Source organism: Ochotona princeps, chromosome 21, assembly GCF_030435755.1.
Source record: "Ochotona princeps isolate mOchPri1 chromosome 21, mOchPri1.hap1, whole genome shotgun sequence".
Lineage (NCBI taxonomy): Eukaryota > Metazoa > Chordata > Mammalia > Lagomorpha > Ochotonidae > Ochotona > Ochotona princeps.
The window spans coordinates 12248889-12263167 of NC_080852.1; the positions used below are offsets into that span (position 1 = coordinate 12248889).

At 40.3% G+C, this 14279-nt stretch overlaps 1 protein-coding gene across 1 annotated transcript in view; it reads left to right on the forward strand.

Moving 5' to 3' along the window:
- The window catches only part of SUCLG2 (succinate-CoA ligase GDP-forming subunit beta), a 255673-nt gene that overhangs the window by 82314 nt on the left and 159080 nt on the right, over positions 1-14279 (forward strand). The gene's annotated exons all lie outside the window — the stretch shown is intronic.

The window sequence follows — 14279 nt, forward strand, 5'->3', positions numbered from 1 at the left end:
GTTCTGGCCATTGCGTCCACTTGGGGAGTGTATCAGTGGATAGAAGATCTTCCTCTCTGTCTCTGCTCCTCTCTATAAATCTGCCTTTCCAATAAAAATAAATAAATAAATAAATAAATAAATAAAATCAAATAAAAAAATTTGTGGCCTTCTATTCCAATGCAAAAGAAAACTAACAGAAAAAGATCTTTAAAAATGGAATTGCTAAGTTGTATGGAACATTTCCTCATTAAGGAATTTTTAGAGGTTTTAAACAGAGGACTGACCATCTGATAGATATATGGCTGTGTGCTGGAGGTGACAAGGCAGGAAATGGAACAGAAGAGGACGACGGGGCATCCCTGAGCCCATGACGGTTTTTTCTTTTTAAAGATTTGTCTATTTTTATTGGAAAGGCAGATATACAGAAAGATCTTCTGTCTGATGATTCACTCACCAAGTGTCTGCAATGGCTGGAGCTGGGCTGATCTGAAGCCAGGAGCCAGGAAAAACTTCTGGGTCTCTCATGTGGGTGCAAGGTCCCAAGGTTTTTGGCCCTCCTTTACTGCTTTCCCAGGCCACACACAGGGATCTGGATAGGAGGGAAGCACATCAACTGGGCTAGGAACCAGTGCCTATATGGGAGGGCAGAGTGAGGACTTTAGCCACTAGGTTATTGTGCTTGGCCCACCCATAGTGATTTAACATCTCAAGACCATTGGTCGGTCTTGGGGGAAGCTGAGTCATTGCAGCAGGAGGGGTGTGTATCATAGACTCATTAGTAAAGACTCATTATGGCCATCTGGGGAGTATACCAATGGATAGAAGCTCTCTTTTCTGTCTTCCTCTGTATCTATTACAATGTCTTTCAAATAAATTGAAAAAAAAAGTGAAATGTTACACATGCTTCAATATTTCTTATTATTGTTGAATATATAACGTTCAGAGGGCATAGATAGCTTTATTTAACTCGGAAAGTCATTAGAGTTCCTTATTTGGCTACTAAGCTCTTCGGTAGTTTTGTTTTGGGGAGCTCATTGGTGACTCTTCTAGTGTTTTTACCAATTTTGCATTTTTAAACATATGCTCCCTTCCACCATTATTACTTGATTGATCCCTGTAAGATTCCTTAGTATGTGCATGATGTGGGTGTGTTTTCCTTCCTTTAGCTCTCCTCAAGTATTCCATAAAACTTCTCTGACTTTCGGTGTCACAGTTAGGTGTCGCTTTGAGAGGCTGGCTCTCTGGAGACTTCATGCATCTTTGTCTGCTCCTCATCTATCTCTCAGATGATTGTGAACCCCAGAAGTTCTAGGCTCATCATTCAGGATTGCATCCCTGGAGGCAAAGAGTTTGCACCAGGAGACACTCAGGAAATATTGAACGAATTGAAACAGAATCACAGTTATCACTGATTCATGATCTCCTCTTTTAAAAATTAAAACAAAAAGTAGTGAACACTTAATCTCTTTGAGAAAAAACTGTACAGAGAAAGTGACTTGTCATTGACAGACCTTTGAGTCCCTTTGACAAATGTCTGTAGTAGTAGAGAGTGCGTGATTTTGACCATACTCATGCGTGTACTGTCACACGTCATCCAGACTTGTCATTGTAAAAGAAACATCTGTGTACTAAGCACTCTGTGTCTTAACTTGGCTGCAGCTTTGGTTAACATAATCCTGTACATCACAGATCCATGGGAGGAAAATATAGTTATCTGGGAAGTGAATAGACACCCAGGTACTTAAAGGGGAGAGTAATTTTCAGAAATTAATATGGCGTGCAGTGCAGGGAACTTTAAAGGGGGACAACCTTCATTTTATGAACACAAGTTCAACCCATTCTAGGGGCTCATTTTTTCAGAGGGTCTTGCCCAGGTTCCCTGTTCATATACCCATAAGTTCCTGCCAGCACTTCAATTTTGTATGACATTTATTGGGTTACACTTGACATTTCCAAATGCAATAGGTGTTTTTTTTCCCCGACAACCCAGTTGTGAAATGATGATTGACAGTCTACGTTGTTCAACTCAGCTGTATTAAAAACTGACCAGTGGTTTTGAAAGAACAAGCTCCAGAGTTTGTGTCCATTGGACAGTCTCACGCTTGCAGGAGAGATAATGATCACCAAGAGGTGATTTCCAGTAGTAATAATGGCGGTCTGGAGTCCAGGCTTTTTTCTGGACTCAGACTTAACCACTTGGTGTATGTGTCTTACAGTGTTCTAAGGAAGCCATCAGCAAATGCTGGGTGAATCAGTCAATAGTTAATTTGAAGGCGTGTCTTTTGTTATCTCTTTGTTGTTTAGTTTCATTTACTTCATCTATTCAAATTATATTTAAATTCCACAAAAAAATGTGTAGTGTATTTCTTCAAAGAGGCCTTGTATTGCTCATCTGTTGTTGGACTGTGTTAAGTCTAGATCATAAGCTCCTTGAGGCCGTGGATCACTTTCGCTGTAGCCAGCATACACAGCAGCAGGAGTATGCTTGCACTTATCAGACCTTCACTGACTGCTTCTCAATTTGTTTTCCATGTGAATGTACTCCTCTCCATCTATCTGTTTTCAACAACTGGGAGTCACCAGTTACTACTCTGCTAGTGTCCTTTTGGTCTTTTGCTGGGCTTTTAACTCAGTTTTTACTATATATTGATGCTTTCCCTGCCTTCTTGTCTTTAGTACATTTTGTGTTATTATAGAAAATTATTCCCTCTAATTGTTTCATCTTTAGTGATCCCTGTGTGTGTGACTTTTATTTTTGTGTTTTGGTGCTGCTGTTGTGTCTGTGTAATGACGTAGTTGAAAATACAACCGAACTCGGATTCACTAGGAAGCCTCGTTTGTGTCCACGATCTTTGTGCTGCCCCTGTGACTCAGGAAGGTTTTGCTTCCTCAATGCTCTTTGCTCATAAGTAAAATAGTAAAATAAACTGTGTCATGCTGTGTCCAAAAAAATGTCCAAAAAACATTAAATACATACAAAGTAATGAAATAATGAAAGGTTTTTATTGTCAAGCTGTGTAGGCAACCTCTTGGCTGAAGGACAGACAACTATGTCAAGGTTGTTTTGACTGCCTCTTTTCCTTCCCTGATCACTTAAACTTTGTGGACATATACTGGCTGGCACCTCTGGTTTAAATATTTCCTTACATGCCTTTCTGTCTCCCTATCTTGGAATAATAGATGCTATTTGACTTTGCAACTCAATATCATGTGTCCTCTACGAACAAATTTTATTTAAAATACCAGCATCATTTTGAAGGATGACATTGTCATCTGGTTAACATGGACTCCTATTTCACCATTGTCCTGTTTCAGTTTCATTTTTGCAGCCTGACCTGGACTAGTTGTAACACCTTTTGTGGCTCTGTGGAAGGTGGTGTTACTGTGTTCCCATCGTAGTCTTTTCTATCAAGTGGAAAGAGAAGACAAGTCAAAGTCCCCCTGTAAAATTATTTTGGTTTATGGTTCAGTGGCAATAGATTTATCAGGACTTCTTGGGAGGGGTAGGGGTAGGTGTTCTGTTTAGTGCTCAAAATGGATAAGTGGCAAGCACATATTTTGCAAAACAACATCAACCGATGGATCAGAGTCTGGTGATGGTAGAACTGGGAAGAGGCACTGAGGACTGTTACGGACTGTAGACATTTGAGGGGGCAACCAACCAGTAGATGGGAACTCTGTCTCTTTTTTGTCTCTTTGCCTTTCAGATCAAAAGTTTTGAGGTTTTTTTCCCCCCTTTTTTGGCATTGCACACAATGTGAATAAGTTTTTTTTAAAAAATCTTTATCTCCATTAAAAAGTCAGATTTACAGAGAAAAAGACACAGAGAAATATCCTCCATCTGCTGGTTCACTCCCCAAGTAGCTACAATGACTAGAGTTGAGCCAATCCAAAGCCAGGAGCCAGGAGCTTCTGGATCTCCCATGTGGGCACAGAGTCTCAAGGCTTTGGGCCGTCCTCTACTGCTTTCCCACGCCACAAGCAGGGAGCTGCATGAGCAGTGGAGCTGCAGGGATATGTACTGGCACCCACATGGGATCCTGGTGTGTGCAAGGCAGTGCAAGGCAAGGACTTTAACTGCTAGGCTCCCATGTCAGACCCGTGAATAAGGTTTTTTAGATGATAAGAAATAAAATCTACAGCCCTGAACTGTGAGGTATTGGACTATGGTTATTGTTGGTGTCATCCAATTTCTGGTTTCATCAGAAAAACAAAGTTCTGTGAGTGCTTAGTCTTAATTATATTAGGTATAGCAAGTGTTTTCTTCACGCAGATTAATGCCACTTGACATCCTAAATTCTATTCTTAGTCTTGTAATTGCCTCATTTTGCCATGATTTATAAATTGTGAACTTGGACCTTGTATCTTACTGAGGACTCCCTTCTAAAAAGATCTATTAAAGAAGACAGAACATTTTCATTTGAGGGTGAAGTAACTTTACCCTCCGCTGTAAAAGGGGCTCCCATTTCTGCCAGGCTTGGTGGGCTAGGGGTTGGCAGGTGGGAAAAGGAGCTTTTCTTTTTGAGGCCCCATCCCAGATGCTCCAGACCCTCAGAGTTTCAGGGAGATGCCAAACAAGCCCTTAATCTTCCCCTCTTGCCCCAACTACTCTTGTCAAGGTCTGATCTTCTGGTTGATGATTTTTGTTGAAATGCAAATTTGATGCTTTTACTTCTTACCAGTTTTTGGCTGACTTGGACTAGTAAACAAAAGGTGCCAGAAAAAGCTTGAGATAAATTGTTACCTGTTTCCTTGGTAGCTGACTCCCCCAGCAGTGGTTCCTATGCGTCTCTGGAGGCACCCATCTGTCTTCCCTAACTGAGCTGCTAGCCCTGTTTTGTGGTGCAACCCTGGTCCCCACAGCAACCGCCACAGGATATCCCTGTCTTTCCCTACCTGCTTCTCCACCCTTCCCCTCTCTTCCAGCTACTTGACACAAACCCTCAAATAAGTAGTTGGCATACACTTGTTTTTCTTTTAAATTTGAAAGGCAGAACAAGGAGAGAGAAAGACAGACATAGCTCTCACTCTCTGATTCACTCTCAAAATGCCCCCAAGATCAAGACTGGAGCAGCACAAAGCCAGGAACTCAATCCAGGTCTCTCCATGTGAACCCAGTCACTGAGCCATCAGTATCACTTCCAGGGCTGCATATTATTAGGAAGCTGGAATTGGGAGCAGAACCAGGAATTGAACCCTGGCACTCCTGTATGGGATGTGAATTAACTGCTAGGCCAAGTGCTTGCCTCAACAAGGAAAGCCAATCGAAGGCACTTGTACAAAGTATTTTTTAAAAAATTATTTTTCAACTTGATTACTTACCAGGTAATTATAACATTTCCACAGACACAACTTTCTCTTGATTAGATGCCATATTGCATTGCATCTTAAATACATAGATAACCTTTAAGGCATAGAAGTTGTGGTAACTCTGTGCTTATTGTTTTATTGAATTTGAGCCATTGGTCACTGTGTGACTTAGAGTCCTTCGTCTTCACCAGCAGGAGAGGTGTGATACTCTGATCAGATTAGAGAAGGAAGATGAATAGCACACCTCTGGTCTCCCCCTTCCCAGTTCTACCGTCATCAGACTCTCATCCGTTGGTTGGTGTTGTTTTTCAAAATATGTGTTTGACATTTTTCCTTTCCTCCAGTTGTTGCTAAGGTAAAGACTTGAAGAGAATATTTCTTTCCTGTCTTGTCTAAGACGTATTACATGCTTGAGCAAAGGGAGGTTTAATTCCATTATTTATTAAATAAGCCAGAATAAGAAAATCTATGTAAAACATCTGGCATGAAGGTTGGCTGGAGTCTCAGGTTGATTTCGTGTTTTATCTGGCCATACTGATTTTCTGTCTCTTGGTTATACTTTGCTAAGCTCCTTGCCTGCCTTCTTACTATCCCTGCCTTTGCTTAATGAGAAGGATCAGCAAACACAGAGGCTGTAATGTAACTTTTGTGTCTCAGAGTTTTGCCCTGAGCATTAAAAACAAACATTTTATTAAAACTCTGTAAGTTGAAATGCTGCCTGATTTTACATTTCTGCTTTACGCAAATTACAAGTCTTTTATTTAGTGTGTAGTAACCGAAACGTTAGGGATAAAATCAGATTTTATTTTCCTGTCTTCTTTCACTTAGTTCAGTTCTTGCTGGCTCATGATTCTACTTACATGCTGATATAATTCCTGAAATTGTTTTGTAGTGAAGAGACCTTGTATTTTATAAATTTCTTTTATATACAATTCCAACATAACTTCTGACATCTCCGGGAAGTGTTATTTGTTTTATCCCCAGCATGTGGTCTTTTTTGACTAATGTTCCTATGTATGAATTTGTAATTCTTTTCTCAGTTCACTTTTATTGCAAAGTGAACTTTACTCCTAACTTTCCTTGTTGAATAGTTCCTTACTTTTGTCTTTCAGCTGGAGCAGGTCAGCCTGTAGAGTTGTTGACAGCAGCGGACTGATCCATTTTGAGCATCTTTTCTTTCTTTTTTGAAATCATTGTTTGATATGGATATTGGAAGTTGATTTGGACAATTTGATGACCAATCATTGGTGGGAACTGAAAGTGTTCAAATTATGTAGTCAACAACCTGTAGTGTTTGCTGTCTTCTCAACTTTCTTGCTTTCCCCCCTTGGAACCAGATAGTAGGAGATATTTTTGTTGAGTTGGCAGTGGCAGTAACTTGCAGCTGAAATCCTGTGTGGTCAACATTTGGGAAGAATGAGGCTTTCAGGAAGGTTCTTTGAGAAAGCTTCTGTTTTCCTTCAGATAGTCTGTCTTCCAGAGCAGGCGGAGAGTGTTCTTGACATTCTCCCAAACGGCTGCAGCTCCTCAAGATTGCTCGTGGAGATAAAATACGTTTATTCAAATGCTTCTATTTGCTATTTAAAGAAGAGAATGTTTCAATACATTGGTGAGTGAGATCTACTTCTGAGAACTCAATTACAGTTTTGAAGCATTAAAGTTTCCCAAGGGTACCTTGTGTCTATTAAAAAAAAATGGTATAGATTATTTCCTGGCCTACATGAAATACTTCATGTTGTGGCCTGCTTTCTCTCTGTCTTCAGAGAAAGTCCTGTGTGAGGAAGGAGCAGCATCCTAACAAACTCAGACTATCATGAAATATGAGTTAATTCAAGGAAAAAACATTTCTTTTTAAGAAAGAGATCTTTCAGAGATGTGGTCCCCAGATTCTTGTAGCAGCAGAGTGGACTGTTCTAGTACAGGACCCCAGAACTCTCCCAGCTGGGTCTCCCTCATGGGTGCAGGGACCACATACTTGAGCTCTTTTTACAATGACGTTGCATCCCAACAAATTCCTCCTAATTAAAATACCATAAGTTGGGGGTCAGCACAGTGGCGTCACAGGCTAATTCTTCATCCTGCAGCACTGGCATCCTGTATCAGCACTGGTTCATGTCCCAGCTGCTCCACTAACTGTCCAGCTCCCTGCTCAAGACCTGGGAAAACAAATGAGAATGACTCAAGAACTTGGGCCCCTGGGAGACTTGGAGGAAACTCTTGGCTCCTGGCTTCAGTTCTGATTAATTCTGGCCATTGTGGTTACTTGGGTAGTGAACCATCAGATAGAAGCTTTCTTTCTTGTTTCTCCTTCTCTCTGTAAATCTGCCTTTCAAATAAAAATAAAAAGGAGAATCTTTAATAAAATGTATAAGTTGGAAAAATGTTTTCAGTACACGTAAGCTACTGCACATCATATTTTTGTGACACACTTCACTTTTGAGTCCTGATGGTTTCCTTTTGGATGGTGTTACTGATGGAATGGTGGCTGCTACTGTTCAGCTACTCTAGGAAAAGACAAAATTTCAAAATTCACAGTAGGGTTTCTTCTGAGCATGCATTACCATTATTTTAAAGGGAACAAGTTTCATGCATTTTATATTTACTGTTTTAAGAACATAATGATACTTCTTACCCTCCCTTTATCCTTCCCTCCCACTGCCTTCCTTTCTTATTTTTCTTTTAATATTTGCAAGGTCATACTTGAAATTTAGAATCACAAGCTTAATCTTCCACTAAATACCTAATTCAATAAGTAGCAACTAGAAAAAAATTGTTCTTCAGGAGTATATACAAAGGGTAATTGCTATGAGCAATTATAAAATTTTAAATTGGCAATTACAAATATATACACACTACTTCTTTTTTGTACTCAGTTACCTTAAATCAGAAAAAGCATGGTATTTTTCATTTGGGACTAGATTATTTCTTGAAGCATAGTGTTCTTTGGCTGTATCCATTTTGTTGTAGAACGCCATGATTTCATTCTGGATCTTAATTAACCCTTTATCAGTTATATAGTTTGCACATAATTTCTCACATTCTGTCAGTTGCCTCTGCTCTTTGATAAGTGTTTTCCTTGCAGTGCAGAAACTTCTTAATTTGATATAATTTCATTTGTGTATTTTTAACTTAATTGTTTATGCTTCAGGGTCATTTAGAAGTCCTTGCCCATGCTAATGTCTTGCAATGCTTCTCTTAAGCTTTCCTCTAGTTATTTGGTGGTTTCGGGTCTTAGGTTTAGATCTTTGATCCATTGTGAGTTGATTTTTGTATAGGGTGATAAGTAAGGAGTCTTTGTTTCAGTTGATGCTAGTAAAGTGGTCCCTCAAAGGCCTCCATAACGTCAGTCCTGGAACCCATGATTTGTTTCTTTATGTGGCACAGGAGACTTTACAGAAATGATTACAAGTATCACCATCAAGATGGGTGACTGTTCTTGATGACTGGTTAGACCCAGGAGAATCCCAGTTTTCCCCAAGGCAGAAAACCTTTCTATGCAATATCAAGATAAACGAGATGAAAGAAAGAGATATTTGGGCATGAATAAGTGGACCTGCAGTTGTTGGCTTTTAGGGTGGAGGGAGGGAGCCACCTGCTGAGATTGTAGGTGACCTCTGATGAGCTAGGAGAGAGCCTTCAGCCTGGAGCAGAAGTCTCAGTAGTAGAACTTTGGGTTCTAGTGTTATAACTTGGACTCAATGCTGTTTACCCCCTAACTGAGAAAGGATATTGATCCTCCTTCGAGTCTCTAAGAAGGAATATTGCCCTGTGAAGTAGCCTGGTGAGTCACATGTCAGAATTCTGACCTAGAGAAGGGGAAGATGATAAGTTTGTGCCAAGCTGCTATGCTGGTGGTGGTAGTTTGTTATGGCAACAGTTGAATCCATCATAGTACCTTTCCAACTTAGTAACTTGTGTTGTGACATTGGAAAGTGAATATCCCTCCCCCACCTCAAAATTTTCCTTATTGAAAATTGTTTAGGCAATTTTAGGTGTTTTGAATTTCTATCTGCATTTTAGGACCATTTGTCAATTTGTGCAGTGAGACTGTTGGAATACAGATCTTCCATCCGAAGACTCACTCCCCAAGTGACTGCAACAGCTGGTGCTGTGCCGATCCAAAGCCAGGAGCCAGGAACCTCCTCCAGGTCTCCCACAGAAGTGCAGGGTCCCAAGCCTTTGGGCCATCCTCGACTGTCTTCCCAGGTCACAAGCAGGGAGCCGGATGGAAAGTGGAGCTGCCGGGATTAGAACTGGTGCCCACAGGGGATCCCTGCCCTCTCAAGACGAGGACCTTAGTCACTAGGCCACCACGCTGGGCCCAGGTTGAGGGCTTCTTATCTTCAATGCTTGGGAGCAAAGATGTTTTAGATGTGGAGGTTTTTTTTTATTTATTTATTTACATTATTTGCATAGCATCCCTAATCTGAAAATGCAAAACTATAATGCTCTAAGGTCGAAAAGTCTGGGCATTATGTCAGAACTCTGAGATGCTAACATTTCAGATTCAAATTTGAAAGTTGTATTAGTTATACTTAGCCTTCTGCATTGCTGTGATGATCTCCTCATGGATTGATGTTATTGTCAGTGGAACAAAATTGAGCCTACAAATTTGTTAACCTGGAATGACTTCTTTAATTTCTTTCAGCATTGTTTTGTAGTTTTCAAGTAGCTAGTATTTCTTTCTGAGTCTTTTGCTTCTATTATTGCTTTTAGGTTATTGATTACTTGTATATAGAAATACTGTTGGGTTTCGTGCCTTTGGTCTTGTACCCACTAACCTGGTTTTACTTGTTGAATTTTGTTCCAGTGTTTTTTTAAAATCACATTTTAAAGACAGGACTGTCTCTTCTGTGAGAAGACAGTGTTATGTTTTCCTCTCCCACCCCAGTGTTGATGTCTTTAATTTCTCTCCCATGCCCACTTGCACTGGCTAGAACCGCTAGTACAGCGTGGAGTTCTAGAACAGCCTTCCTTGCTTTGTCCTATCTTACCAAGTGAAATATTCATTATTCTCCTGGCTGCTTTAACCTGGAGTTTGTGAAGTGCTGCTCCTACATGTATAGTCGAATTTTTTTCTTATCGCTCTGGGTGTGATCTTTTCATCAAACCAAAGAGATTGTATTTCTCTTGTTCAGAGTGTAGCTTTAAAACAGCCGCTTTTATTTGAACAGTTATTTTTTTATGCATAAAGCAGTACAGATGTTTTTAACTTTGTTTAGGTTCAAGGCGCAGTCAGTTCTAGTATTGATAAACTAGACAAAGAATGATTTATTCCTTATTGCAATTAGAAGGTTTTGTTTTAATGTGAAAATTTTACTTGAAAGGCAGAGAAACAGAAACAGAGAGATCTTGGATTTGCTGGTTCATTTCCCAAATGGCCTCCAAGAGCCAAGGGTGGTCCAGAATGAAGGGTGGTTCCTGAGGCTCAACATGGGTCTCCCATATAGGCGGCAGAAAGAGAAGTACTTGAGACAGCATTTGCTGCCTCCCAGGTGTAATAGCAGGATGCTATATGGCAAGCAGAGGTGAGACTTAAACTCAAGCATTGCATTGTGTCACAAGTGTCCCAGGTAATTTCTTAACCAGCATGCTAAACATCTGATCTTGCGCATTCTTTGGTTTGCTTAGGGTTTTTTTTTTTCACATTTGACTATTTCCTCATATTTTTTTCAATGTGTATTAAAAAATGACTTCACAGGCACAAAGGTACTACAGGTAGTTCAAGGAGAAATGGAATGAAAAGATAAATTCATTTTAGTGTAAGAAATTTGATATCCTTCATGATTTTCTCATAATATGAATTTTCTGTGAGCATATGAGGACTTTTTAGGATATGTAGTGTTGTTATGATAGGTTTTGGAGGCTGTAAAGGAAAAACTGGGAATTCACTTTAGCCAGAGGCTGATGGAAGACATAAATATGCAAGAAATAAATTAAACCTTTTCAGGGTTTTTTTTTTAAAAGATTTATTTATTTTTATTGGAAAGGCAGATATACAGAGAGGATTAGAGAGACAGAGAGGAAGATCTACCGTCCATCCAAAGATTCACTCCCCAAGCGGCCACAGTGGCCAGAGTTGAGCCAATTTGAAGCCAGGAACCAGGAGCTTTATCTAGGTCTCCCACGTGGGTGCAGGGTCCCAAGGCTTTGGGTTGTCCTCAACTGTTTTCACAGGCCACACGCAGGGAGCTGGATGGGAAGTGGGGCTGCTGGAATTAGCACCAGTGCCTATATGGGATCCTGGTACATACAAAGAGAGACTTTAGCTGCTAAGCTACTGCTCCAGGCCCAACCTTTTCCGTTTTTGAATAGAATGCATAGAGCTTTGACTTTCACGATCTCCTGTACCTGGAAGAGGGCCTTGTGGGAAGGCTTTATTGGCCTATTGGTGTGTTCAGCCAGCTGCCTAGCTGACTCCTCTGTGAGGTGTTTAGTTATTTTCTTTGTCAATACCTCGATGGTACCTCTCATCTGTGAAACTTTATTTCAAGAAAATGGCCACACAGAATTCTCACCATGAGCTCAGGATGGAAGAAAAAAAGGGGGAAAATGGTCATAGGCAGAGCAGACAGATTTAAAAAGAAAGAAAGAGAGAAAGGAAAAAGATTTGTTTTTTATTTGAAAGGAACATTTATTTAGAGAGAAGGAGAAGCAGAGAGAGTGCTTACACCGTTCGTTCATGCCCAAATTGGCACAGTGTCCCAAACTGGGCTGGTCTCCAGCCGGGAGCCTGGAGTTCCTTCTGGGACTCCCACTTGGGTCATCCTTCCATGCTTTCCCAGGCACATTCACAGTGAGCTGAATCACAAATGGAGAAGCTGTGACTCTAAATGGTGCCCATTTGGGCTGCTGGTACTATGGATGGAAGTTTAATTTGCTACGCTGTGGCAGCAGCCTTGAAGACATTTTTAAATTTGACGACAGTCCAAGGAGTCAAATTTTCGTACAATGCCAAATCAAGAGAAAGTAACTTGTGAATTGCTTTTATCGGTGTTCCACTCACTGAAAACAGTTTTCCAAATATGTTTTTTGTTATGCAAGCCAAAGTAAGTGACATAGATTTGAGCAATTACCCAGTACTTATTTTAGTGTTAAGGACTTTGATAACTTGTTTTTAATATATGATCTTATTTCCTCTGTAACAGTCCTGTGAATTGATTCCTTATTGTTAGTTTGAGAAATTGGAGGATCAAAAGTTCAGTAGTTTTTCCGGTGTTAAACAGAGAGTGCTTTTTGTAGAGTTTTTATGTAACCATTGTCCCCTGAAATTCAGGTTGATAATTGCCTCACGGCTTTGTAAGTTGTCTCTGATCTAAGGGCTCACTCTGTAATGTCAAAGCTGTAAAACAGGGTGGACATGTTAGACCTAAGAATTCCTTGCTACTCAACAGTTCTTTGTGTTAGATGTTTGCTAGCATGCTTGGCCTGGACCCTGCAGATGCCGGTAACAGTCACCAGTTGTAACCACCAACACTATGTCTAGAGGTGGCTGCATATTCTTGGTAATAAAATTGCCCTGGATTTATAATCACTGCATCTAACAGTGTTAGGTGAAGTGTTGTGGTGTACTGAGAGGGAAAGAAAGAAATGGTGAACTGTGTTTGGGAGTGGAAGAAAGGTCATGGAGGTGACCTGAGCTTCATTCTTGCCTGGAATTAGTCCAACTCCAAAGTTAGGGGGCCAGCTTCGTTTCTCATACTTGGAGTTGAGCATATCCCTGAACTAACCTCATGGGCAACAATTGGTTGAAGGATTTGCAAACATGACTGGGTGATGTTATGCCCATGATTTTATTTTATCGTACAAAAAAGATACAAATTGGAGTCAGACACTCTGAGGCAGTTAGACTTTGAGAAGATTCTGTACAGGAAATTGTATTTTTGTATATTTGTATTTTCCATGTGTATTTCTGTGCATTTTCTCCCCTGGCATTGATATGGGATAGCACATGCATACTTTGCATCCAAGGACGCTCACCCGCATCTCAGTGGTCAGGGTTTTTACTGGGGTTCCATAGCATTGTTGATTGATTATCTGTGTGGTTGATCTCAGTCTCTGTGTCACCCAGAGCTTCTACCCTAAGTCATTTGATTGGTGTTTCTGGCATATGGTGTCCCTAAATAAAGCTGTTGGATATGACCCTGCCAGTTTGTCACCCTACATCAAGACATTCTAAACAGGTTTGACGTTTAGGTCCCTTCTGGCATTGAGCACAAAGACCAGATGAGAGACAGTTGAGCCCAGCTGTCTCCGCTCCCTCAAGTCTTACCCATTGGCACCAACTTTGAAGTTCAGAATCTTGTGTAAATCAGTCAGTGTGATTTCATGCCTTGCCTAAGACTTCTCCAGCTGTGAACCTATGAAACTACACAAATCACATTTCTGAAATAGATGGGTTAGGCACTCATTCCTTAAGTAGAAACCTGAAAGAAGATGTGGGCCATGAATTCCAAACTAATCTGAAATGCACAGAGCAAATTCCACTGGATTTTAATGCTGAGTGGTAATAGTTGTTGCTACAAGGTTTTATTTTCCTGGACACGCCTGCGCAGCAGCTGCACCCCTGAAGCTTCTTGTTGTAAGATTGCTGAAGTGTGATTAGATCTGGAAACAAGAAAGAGACATTAATTCTTGCTTGATTGATCTTCATGGGCCTGGAGGTTACAGACTAGATAGGGACATAGGTGTCAACTCAAAGAATTGCAACAAATGCATGGTCAAGTTCATGCATAATAAAAAAGATTATATTCTTGAGGTCTTTGAACTGCAATTAACTCAGTGATATTTTGAAATAATTGTTGGGTTTCTTATTTTATAAGCAGTTATTGAATTAATGGATCATACAATAAGAAAATTTGGATTAAAGTGAAGGATTTCAGGTTGCAGATAGGATAAGATTGGGGATTATGATCGAGAGATTTAGCAATCTGACCATCTATCCTACATACCTTTATAATATAGCTTAATTTTCCCAAATAGCTTTA